This window comes from Sapajus apella, unplaced genomic scaffold (genome assembly GCF_009761245.1).
Source record: "Sapajus apella isolate SASKATOON/1434 unplaced genomic scaffold, GSC_monkey_1.0 scaffold78, whole genome shotgun sequence".
In the NCBI taxonomy this organism is placed as follows: domain Eukaryota; kingdom Metazoa; phylum Chordata; class Mammalia; order Primates; family Cebidae; genus Sapajus; species Sapajus apella.
In genome coordinates this window covers 9,191,543-9,202,923 of record NW_022437018.1, presented here as the reverse complement: position 1 = coordinate 9,202,923, position 11,381 = coordinate 9,191,543, and the positions used below count along the sequence as shown (strand labels likewise).

Here is an 11,381-nt window from a genome sequence, read left to right as displayed (position 1 = left end):
CAATCACCTTCTTCCAAACTCCCATTAAGGCTGATAATTTGTCTCCTCCCATGAATCATGAATGCTCTTAATAGCATCTAGAATGGTGAATTCTTTCTAGAAAGTTTTTAATTTACTCTGCTCAGGTCCATCATAGGAATCATTATCTATGACAGGTATAGCCTGTGAAATATATTTATTAAATAATAAGACTTGAAAGTTGAACTTACTCCTTGATCCATGGGCTACAGAATGGATGTTGTGTTAGCAAGTGTAAAAAATCCATTTATTTCCTTGTATATCTCTATCAGAGCTCTTGGGTGACCAGGTGCATTGTCAAATAACCATAATATTTTGAAAGGAATCTTTTTTTTTTTCTCTACACAGTAGGTCTCCACAGTGAGCTTAAAATATTCAATGCACCATGCCATAAACAAATTCGCTGTCGTCTAGGCTTTGTTAGATCTACCGGCAGAGTAGATTTAGCATAGTTCTTAAGGGCCCTAGGATTTTCAGAATGGTTAATGAACATTGGCCTCAATTAAGGTGATGACTTTAAGAGTCATCAGCTGCATTGGCCCCAACAAGAGCATCCATCTGTCCTTTGAAGATTTGAAACTGGGAATTGACTTTTCTTATTTAGCTCTGAAAGTGATAGATGGAATCTTCTTCCACTCAAAGGCTGTTTTGTCTACACTGAAAATTTGTTTTTTAGTGTAGCCACTTTCATCAATTATCTGAGCTAATCTGGATAACATGCTGCAGCTTCTCCCTTAGCACTTGCTGCTTCATATTGCACTTTTATATTATGAAGAAATCTTCTTTTCTTAAATCTCATGAACCAACCTCTGTGAGCTTCAGACTTTTCTTCCGAAGCTTTCTCACTTCTCTGAGCCTTCATAGAATAGAAGAGAGGTAAGACTTGCTCTGGGTTAGGCTTTGGCTTAAGGAAATCTTTCCTTTTGAACACTTAGAGTCATTGTAAGATTATTAATTGGCCTAATTTCAACATTGTATCTCAGGGAATAGAAAAGCCCTAGGAGAGGGAGAGATAGGGAAAGTGGGGACAACTGGTCATTGGAGCAGCAAGAACACAGAAAACATTGAGTAATTAAGTTCACTCTCTTTTATGAACGCTGTTCATGGTACCCCATAACAATTATGATGGTAACATAGATCACAGATCACTGTAACAGGTATAATAATAATGAAAAAGTTTGAAATATTGTGGGAATTACCAAAATGTGACACAGAGACAGGAAGTGAGCACATGGTGTTGGAAAAAAAGCACTTGACACTGAGTTGCCACAGACCTTCAGTTTGTACAAGACACACTATCTGTGAAGTGCTATAAAGCGAGGCACAAATAAAACACGGTTATACGCACACACACAGTAAGTGCTCACTTAACGCTATTGATAGGTGCTTGGAAACCGCAACTTTAAGCAACATAAAACCAACTTTACCATAGGCTAATTTGCATAGAAAAGCGGTAAGTTCCTACAGCGTATTTCTTGTCACAGAAATATCATCAAACTTCTAAGTAAAGACTCAAAACACTTTTAATGTTAAACATTGAAATAAATGTGAGCTATACATATATGCAAGAAAGATGAATAAAAACAAGTAAGATAATTATTTACCCAAGTTTTGGTGAAATCAGTGAGTGATGGTGGTTGTAGTGGCGGTGAGTTCAATCAAGGAATAAATGTTTGCAAAGTAAGAATTATACGGAGCACTTCCTATCACCACAGAGTTCAAAAACAAAAGATAAATATGGCAGGCTTGCTGAGCACTTTTGGACCCCATTGTTTGGTGTAGTGCATTTGTATGTTTAACAGTTTGCACATTTTTATTTTACAATAACTTAAATTCATTCATTTTCTAAACTGCTTATTCCCGTTCAGGGTTGTGGGTGGCTGGTGCCTATCCTGGCAGGTTGGGGGACAAGGCAGGAACCAGCCCTTGACAGGACTCCATTCCATTGCAGCCTCAGTCGTACACACACTCCGACACTCACTCCAACTTGGACATTGTAGATACACGAATTAATCTAATGTGCATGTCTTTGGGATATGGGAGGAAACTTGTGTCCCACGAGAAAACTCACACAGATGGGGAGAATGTCCAAACCCCACACAGACAGTGGCCCTGGCTGGAAGTAGATGTTTTTTTTTCTTCATCAGTGTGTGTGTGTGTGTGTGTGTGTGTGTGTGTGTGTGTGTGTGTGTACGTACTATTGAGGAAACAATGTCATGAAAGTAAGTAATTTTCAGTATAGGAGTCACATTATAGATAATCTATACAACCAAGCTGTTTTTTAAAGGAGAATTTGGATTGTTTTCGTGTACAGAAAACTCAACAATATACATTTAACCCAGTTTTCTGGCAAGTTCTTTAGCCTTTACCTTTTCCAGCTTGGCAATACAAGCCACAGATTTTGGACCCAGGATATTGTCTCCTCAGTACTGACCAATCTCATTGTATCTGTCCTTGTAGTTAGTCCTGATAGCTTCCACCAGCTTAGCCAGAGCTCCTTTATCTTCTGAGTTAACATGTGAAGGCAACAGTGGTACAAGTATTCTTGTGGACTGGATGTCTTTTAGGCTTGCCTTCTCTTGATAATGCAGTAAGGAACTCCCGTCTTGGGATACAGGGCAGATCTGTAGCAATCAGCTTAATGGGAACCACATCATGTGCAGTCACTAACATCTAAGCCTTCGTTTTTTCTACCAAGGTGGTGACAATGTTAACCCTTGCTCAAATGGCAGGTGGTATCTTAGTGAGGACATCCTCTTTGCCAGCAGCTTTCCTCTTCTCTTGCTTTGTCTCTGCTCTGTACTTGTGGATCATTTTCAGCATTTGAGTAGCTGTTTGGCAGTCCAAAGCCTAGGTGAACTGATTAATTGCAGAAGGCACTTCCAGCCGCTCATAGAGGATAGCTCTTTTTTGATACAACGAGATGTAGTGGGGCCATTTGACAAAAGAAGTCCCTTTTGAGATGCATGTCCCATCCAGTGCCAAAATTCTTATGCCTTTTCTCAAACAGGGGATTCACCACATTCTTGGCCTTCTGCTTTATGTTGGCAGGGACTGGAGGTACCTTCTCTGCCTTGGCCCTCTTTCCTTTCAGCAGCTTGGGTGGCTGGAGGAAGGAATAAGACCAAACATTTTGTATAAAGGACCTTATGGTATTTTATTGTAAAAAATCCTTTACAGACTGTAACTAAAAGAAACCCTAGTGGTCCTTTACATCACATAAGGAAAATGTATTGCAGATGTCAGTGATTCCCTCATTGTCCTTATGGAAGACTTAGCAAATCACCCATGACACTCTACTTTTGTCCAGAATCAGCCTCATAATCTTTCTTAACACAGTGCTTCAGCCAACCATTATCAGTTGATTGTAATTGATGTGAGAGATGAAGTAAGTGCTACGTATAATCTAGTTGACCTCTCATTTTTCACAAGAGGCAACTGAGGCCCAAAGAGGCCAAGGACCTTAAAGGACACTGTCATAGCAGAAATTAGAGGTGATGCTCCCAGATTTTAGTTTCAATGTTGTTTTTACTCTATCATCTACTCAGTGAGCAAACAAAATGGCATGGGTATGAAATTTCCATGCCCTTTTAGAATCAGCCTTATTCAATTTTCTAATCTTCAGGTTTCTGAGTTATTGCTATTATTATCTGACCTGTCTCCAGTCCTTTGAAATGGGGACAAAAAAGTACAGTTCCTTGAAGAGCATTTAAATCCCACCCAGCATAAAACCAGCTCACAGATTATATGAGCTGTTGATGATAAATATTATGTATATCAAACTGCAATTACCATAAAAATACAGAAAGAAATCTTAACATCCCAATGTAACTGTAAATCTAATAAGAGCAACAACAGAATTTCTTAGAGAAAAAAGCCGCATTGGCCTGTTTTTATTTTTGATCCTACCTTATTATCTGGGTCAACTGGGAGGTTTTTAAGAACATCAGCCATTTTAGTTTTAGTTCTATTTGGTCATCAGAAGCTTATGATGACCTAGTGCAGTGAAGGAAATACATGACTAATTGTTTTCTCATTCTTTAATTCCATGAATACTTGAAGAACAAAGGAAATGAACATACTAAGCATCTTGCATTTGAAAGCAGTCATGCTTACACTTTTCACTGCAGTACACTTCAATAAAGTATGTAGACTATTCTTTTCTGATTTTTACTATCTAAAACTGAATCCCCCTCCTTCCTCTCTACATTTTTGTTGATTTATATATTGACTGTACGAATCATAGGGGACCTTCATATAATCCAGTGTGTAGAGATTTGACATAGAGTCGCATAAAGAATGCAGAGGCATTTATGTGCTATAGCTTAGACCTACATTAAATTACAGGTAGGAAGAAGCTTTCAGAGGTGAGCATAATGCTTACTAAATATTTGCAAGCTTTCAAAAAAGAGCTCCAGAGTAAGAGCTGTAGGAGAAAAACCTTCTCTTTGAGACTGGACAATTTACTCCAAATCACAGGATATGAAATTAGGCAAAATTGCTTTTAAAAAATGTGTAAAGAAAAAGAGATAGATACAAGCTAACAGGATAAACTAAGCTTAGACAGATCTTAAGGAGGCTTAGGGCAGTTTACCTGATTTCATTCTGCATCAACAGAACAGGTGTTTTTTAGGTCAACATTTCTCAAAAAATGGGTTCTGTATCCATGACCCATCTTCTTATTTAGAAATGTAGATCAATAGTTCCTAATGTAGGAGTCAGACATCTTACAGAAATCTATCTCTACAGTTCACAGAAAGTAGTTTTATGCTTTAGTCCTCAAGCACTGGAGCTCTTTTATGAGGAACAAAGTTTCTTAATTCACCTTCTTTAAGTGAATTTTTAGGTTTGCCATTCAGGTTCCCAAACTCAGGACCGCTGAAGCCCAGTGACCATTTTTCAACACTAAAGGAATACGAAAATGCCCTTTTGTTTCATTTTATAAAGTATCAAAAGTATGAATTAGAAAATCATTTTACTTTGAAACAAAGATTTTCTAGGAAATTTTATCTTTTATTATTCAAGATAATTCAACCAAACACTTTGAGCCAATTTAAAAAATTTTGTCTACATCTCACTTGATGAACATGTACTTTACTTCCTTTTATTTTTCTAGACGTAATTACTCAGATTTCTATAAGTAACTAGGTTTTTCTTTCTTTCTAAACTCTTCATCTCAGCACTTCATTCATTCAGTCATGATATAGTATTGTTTGTGGAATCCCAGTTGCTTTTGTTGAGAATGGCTATATATTCTGTTGTTAAGTAATTATTTTTCTTTGTGTTTAATGAGGGAACAAGTAGCCCATTGCCTCAGATTCAGGAGTAAAAATGAAATTCACTGGGAAGACATGATGTTTGAAACTAGGGTTCCTCTTCACTGCATGAATTCACTTTTAGTAATAAAGCCTAGAAGTTCTCAGCATCTCTAAAAATATTATCCTTCTTACTCCAAAGCATGTGGAAGAAGTTGGCTTTGGAGAAGTTATGTTTGGCTAGAAAAGATACTATATCTTATCTCAAGAATGTTAACACATATATATATTCATCTCACTGCTACCGAGGAAGGGAAAGATGTTCAGATGGCCACATCGTTTGAATAACTGAGTGATAGAACTGTCTTCTAGGTCACTGTTCCAATTCTGAGATAGCCCATTCTGTCCCCCCCTCACCCCAACCCCTTAACCCTATTGGAGGAGAATCCTTTGTTGATTCTCACAATACTGTGACTAGACAACATTTGGGAGCAAAAATAAAATTAACATGCTTCTAAATAGCCTTAAATGAATTGTTTTGTCTTTGTGATATTTCCCTGTGGTTTTATGCTTGTGACTTCCTGCTGCCTGCAAGTGATGTTGGAAAATGGAAACACAGCAGTTTATTCACTTTTCTTTATCCTGCATTTCTGAAGCTTGGACTTTGGCAGTTGAATAAGATAATCATTTTGTGCCATAAAAGAAGAAAAACAGTTTGCCAACAGGAGCCTAAATTTAACATTAGAAGACTGGGAAATATGGAAGAGAGGTGATATCCCATCACAGTACTCCAACACAGTAATCTGGCAGTTTCTCTATTCCCAATTTATTTTAAAAAAACAATGTCACTTTTGTCAGTAAAGACTTAAAAGCAATTTTGAACGTGTTTGGGAAAAAAATAGCCAAAGGATTTCCCCCTTTACCTGATTTTTATTGCTTGATTTGTGGTTTAAACTATTTTCATAATATTTATAAGTAAAGGTGGTTTTAGCAAGTATGAATTTCACCATTTTGTCCACAGGATTGTGGGGAGGGATTTTGAATTCATATCTTAGCTTTGGTGCTGGATGGCTTTAACAAAGACACTTGTCATAATTGCTTTTCCTTTATTCGTAATTCGTAGTTTACTTCTCTTCGGCAGGGCGAAATATCAATTTATCCCAGACATTGTCTGAGGAAGGTTTGGGGAATGATCTGTGTGTTTAGATTTTCTGCTTAACGTTGTTAATGTAGTATTAATAAGAAGTGTTTTTTGGAGAAAATGACACTTGTAGAGTAAGTTCCTCTTTATTTTCTTTATGGAGATACTGGGGTGGCAACAGGACTTCTCGGGAAAACTATAGTGTTAACTCTGTTCTTCTGACTGCCTCCCATGATCCTGTGTAGGAAGCTATCAAGCCTGTAGTTAGGTGACTTCCATTTCTTCTTGACTAAGTTGATATAATGATAGTAATTTATACTGAGTTTATCTTTCAGTGTGTCAGCCACTGTGCCAATAGCTTTATATGTATGAACTGATTAATCTTTACAACTGCTAGGAGTAGGTCTTATGTTATCTCCATTCCACAGATGAGGACACATTGGAGACTGAATTCAAATTCAGGCAGTTTAAATATAGACAATTTTAAGAGCTGCTTCATGTTGCCTCCTATAGCATGGCTGAGCAAAATAGACACAGAACATTCAGAAATTTGCAGGAAACATACAGGAGAGTGATGTGGCAGTGACATGTTGCCTCCGATATGATTTGTCCTTGTCTTCTAGAAACAGAATCCTGCTGAATTCATGACCAATAGAAATAGCATCTATACCTCCCAGTTTCCCTTGCAGCTGTAATTATGCTTTGAGATGCAATTAAGATTAATGACATATAAGTGACATTTTTATTGGGCAACTTTTGCAAACTTTCATAAAAGTTAGTCCACCTGCATGCTTTGGCTCTATCCTGCTGCCTGGAATGTGGATGTCATAGTTAGAACTCTAGCTGCCATCTTGGACCATGAGGATAAGGCCATACTTAAGGTGGTAGAGTGAGAAGTTTGAAGAAGCCTGGGTTCCTAGGTATTTTATAAAGCAGAACCACCACATCAGCTCAGGAGCGCTTTTACCTTCAGGATTTTTTTTTTTTTTTTTTTTTTTTTTGTGAAAGCAAAGTTTTGTCTTGTTTGAAGCATTTTGATTTTGAGTGTCTTTAACTTGCAGCCAATTGCTCATTTCATACCTACTTAACAATGTGGATTTTAAGTAGCTTCACTATTTGTGCATAGTAGCCCCACCATAAATATTTGTTGATTTGAGTTTTTTATCTCTTCCCATTTTAATATTTAGAATCATCTATTTGAGTTACTTTATAAGAACAGTGACAATATGTATATATATTCAATTTTCAAAATCATGTTGTAAATGTAAAATAATTGGGCAACAGAGCCTGAATGGTTTTCCCTTTTCTCTAAAGTATTGAGGAAGATCTAAGTATTAGAACACAACTTACAAGTATCAAGGTAAAACTCCTTTGCCACATCCACTTAGCAACCAAATGTCCTTTAAGTATGTTACTATTTACTATAATTTCACTTTTATTTTATTTCATTTTTAAGACAGGGTCTCACTTTGTCCCCCAGGCTAGAGTGCACTGGCACCACCTCAGCTCACTGCAGCTTCAACCTGCTGGGTTCAAGCGATCCTCCTGCCTTAGCACCCCAAGTAGCTGGGACTACAGGCATGCATCACCATGACTAGCTATTTTTTTTTTTGAGATGGAGTCTCACTCAATCGCTAGGCTGGAGTGCAGTGGCATGATCTTGGCTCACTACAACCTCTGCCTCCTGGTTCAAGTGATTCTCCTGCCTCAGATTCTCGAGTAACTGGGACTGCAGGCACACGCCACCACACCCAGCTAATTTTTGTATATTTAGTAGAGATGGGTTTTGCCATGTTGTCCAGCTGGTCTTAAACTCCTGAGCTCAAGCAGTCCACCCACCCTGGCCTCCCAAAGTGCTAGGATCATAGGCATGAGCCATTGCATCCAGCCCATTTGCCATTTTATATTAAACTTTAGGTCAATGGGGTGGGATCAATAGATGAATCAATTAGAAAGAGTGATTACTGGAAAAATCACCTATGGGTTTATCTGGATGTTAGAAATCAGAATTCTGATATTTAACATTATGCTACATTTATGGTACAATGAAAATGTATGTGTGTATGTATGTTTATATTAAAAAGTTTCAAAACCAAGTACATCCTATAATTTATTAATCATAAAAATTGAAAAAGAACTTGTGGGGGGACAAAATGGCCAACTAGACGCAGGCAGGTAGAACAGCTATCATGGAGGGACCCAGAGAACTGGCACACTCCTAACAGATCTTCAGAGGGAAAGGCACTGAGAATGGACAGAGGGAAGACATAGAAGCTAGGTGCCGAATGCTGAGAAAGCTGGGAAACCTACATGGGGCTACAGCACACCCACACTCATTCCTGGCCCCCAGTGCTCTGGGGGAACAGGTGAGCTGCACTGTCAAGGAGCAACCTGCTGTTGGCATAGGCCTCCAGGTCCCTGGCAGAGGGAGACCCCTCGACCACTATGGACACTCAAGCTGGCATTGAGAACTGCTTAGAGAAGGGGTAGGGGCAGCAGCCAGCTTACGTGGAGCTCAGAGGATTTGGTGTAGGACTAGGGGAAATGTCAGTCCTGAACTCTGCAGGGTGGTCTCGCCCATCAGACAAGGCCAGCCTGACCTGAGAACCCCTTCCTTGGTTTGTTGTCCTCTCCCAGGGCCCCAGCCTGGGTATAACTGTTTGCAGGGCACCCTCGAGTGCCGTGGGGTCCCACAACATAGCTTTTGCACTGGCAGATTATGTCTGACTGGTGGAAAGCTCCAGCAGGATGGACCCTACAGCCACATACCAACCCACATGCTCTCTTCCATACTGCAGCTTCCCCTAGGCCTAAGACAACTCCCCACATTGCTTTGCTGGCATGTGTCTGCAGAAGGAGGTTTTGCTTTCCTTAACCACCAGCATATGGGAGTACAGTCTGTCCTTCCTCCCCCCACTGACCTCTGTTGCAGACAGAATCTTGGTGGGCACAGAGTCAGGCAGCCCTTTCCTGGCCAGTGCTCTGCCCTTGTGCTAACACTCTACAGAGAACAGTGGATCCTCCCACGCCCTGAGCAATCACTCCTGCTTGCAGGGCACAGAGACCTATGCACCCAGACCTGCACCCACCAGTGCTTTACCCCTGAGCCAACTTTAAGGGTGACCACACACACAGTCACCAGCGGGGGCTCCCTACCAATCCCCAGCTGCATTGCCTTTGCCACTGTGGTAAACCCTTGCAGGGAGGCAGGCACCCTGGTACCTGCTACCCACTCTGCCACAGCTGCTGCTACTGCTGCTGCTGGCACTTGTGAGCAAGAATAGATCCCACAATCATTGCACTCTGAAACACTTTGGCTGACACCACCCATTGGAGTGCAGTGACCAGTGGCCTGGGAGCACCTCAGCATACTCCCCCCTCCCCCGACCCCAGTGAAGTGGAATCCTAACCTTAAGGAGCCAATGAACAAACTTGGGGCTCAGTATAAGCCCCCTAGAGTGACAGCATGCAGTCAAAGAGTTGGGAGCTAGTATTGGTCCCCTAAAATTTTCCAGAAATGAAGGTGGTGAGCTGAATCTGCTTTTTATACCACAATCAAAACTTTAAGGTCAAACAGGATAAAAGAAAAAACAAAAACCATCCAAAGGTCAGCAGCTTTAAAAACTGAAGGAAGATAAGTCCACGAAGAAGAGAAGGAGTCAGGACAAAAACCCTGACAACCCAGAAGACCAGAGTGCCTTCTTTGCTCCAGATGACCACGTTACCTCTCTAGCAAGGGTTCTGAACTGGACTGAGATGGCTAAAATGACAGAAATGGAATTCAGGATATGGATAGAAATAAAGATCATTGAGCTACAGGAGTACATTGAAACCCAATCCAAGGAAGCTAAAAATCATGATAAAATGATGCAGGAGCTGATAGTCAAAATAGCAAGGTTAGAAAAGAATCTAACCGACCTGATAGAACTAAAAAAACACATTACAGGAATTTCATAATGTAATCACAAGTATTAATAGCAGAATAGACCAAGTAGAGGAAAGAATCTCAGAGCTTGAAAACTGGCTTTCTGAAATAAGATAGTCAGACAGGAATAGCGAAAAAAGAATGAAAAGTAGCAAACAAAACCTCCAAGGAATATGGGATTATGTAAAGAGAACAAATCTATGACTCATTGGTGTCCCTGAAAGAGGTGTGGAAAATGGAACCAACTTGAAAATATATTTCAGGATATCATCCAGGAGAACTTCTCCAACCTAGCTAAAGAGGCCAACATTCAAACTCAGTAAATGCAGAGAACCCCTAAGATACTTCACAAGAAGATCATTCTTAATACATATAATCATTAGATTCTCCAAGGTCAAAATGAAAGAAAAAGTGTTAAAGGCGGCTCACCTACAAAGGGAAGCTCATCAGACTAACAGTGGACCTCTCAGCAGAAACCATATGAGCCAGAGGCGATTGGGTACCAATGTTCAACATTCTTTTTTTGTTGTTATTGTTGTTTTGAGATGGAGTCTTGTCCTGTTGCCAAGCTGGAGTACAGTGGCACAATCTTGGCTCACTGCAGCCTCTGCCTCCTTGATTCAAACAATTCCCCTGCCTCAGTTTCCTGAGTAGCTGGGACTACAGGCATGTGCCACCATGCATGGCTTGTTTTTTGTATTTTAGTAGAGACAGAGTTTCACCATGTTAGCCAGGATGGTCTCGATCTCCTGACCTTGTGATCCACCTGCCTCAGCCTCCGAAAGTGCTGTGATTACAGGTGTGAACCACCGCACCCAGCTAATATTCAACATTCTTAAAGAAAAGACATTTCAACCCAGAAAAAATATCTGGCCAAACTAAGTTTCATATATGAAGAAGAAATAAGCTGCTTTTCAGATGAGCAAATGCTGTGGGAATTTGTTACTAACAGAACTACTTTACAAGAATTCCTAAAGGAAGCACCAAATATGGAAAGACTGTTATCAACCACTACAAAAACACACTGAAGCACACAGACAAA

General features: G+C 39.9%; 1 protein-coding gene across 4 annotated transcripts in view; it reads left to right on the top strand.

The window, feature by feature from the left end:
* The window catches only part of CTNNA3 (catenin alpha 3), a 1,791,515-nt gene that overhangs the window by 360,286 nt on the left and 1,419,848 nt on the right, over positions 1 to 11,381 (top strand). The gene's annotated exons all lie outside the window — the stretch shown is intronic.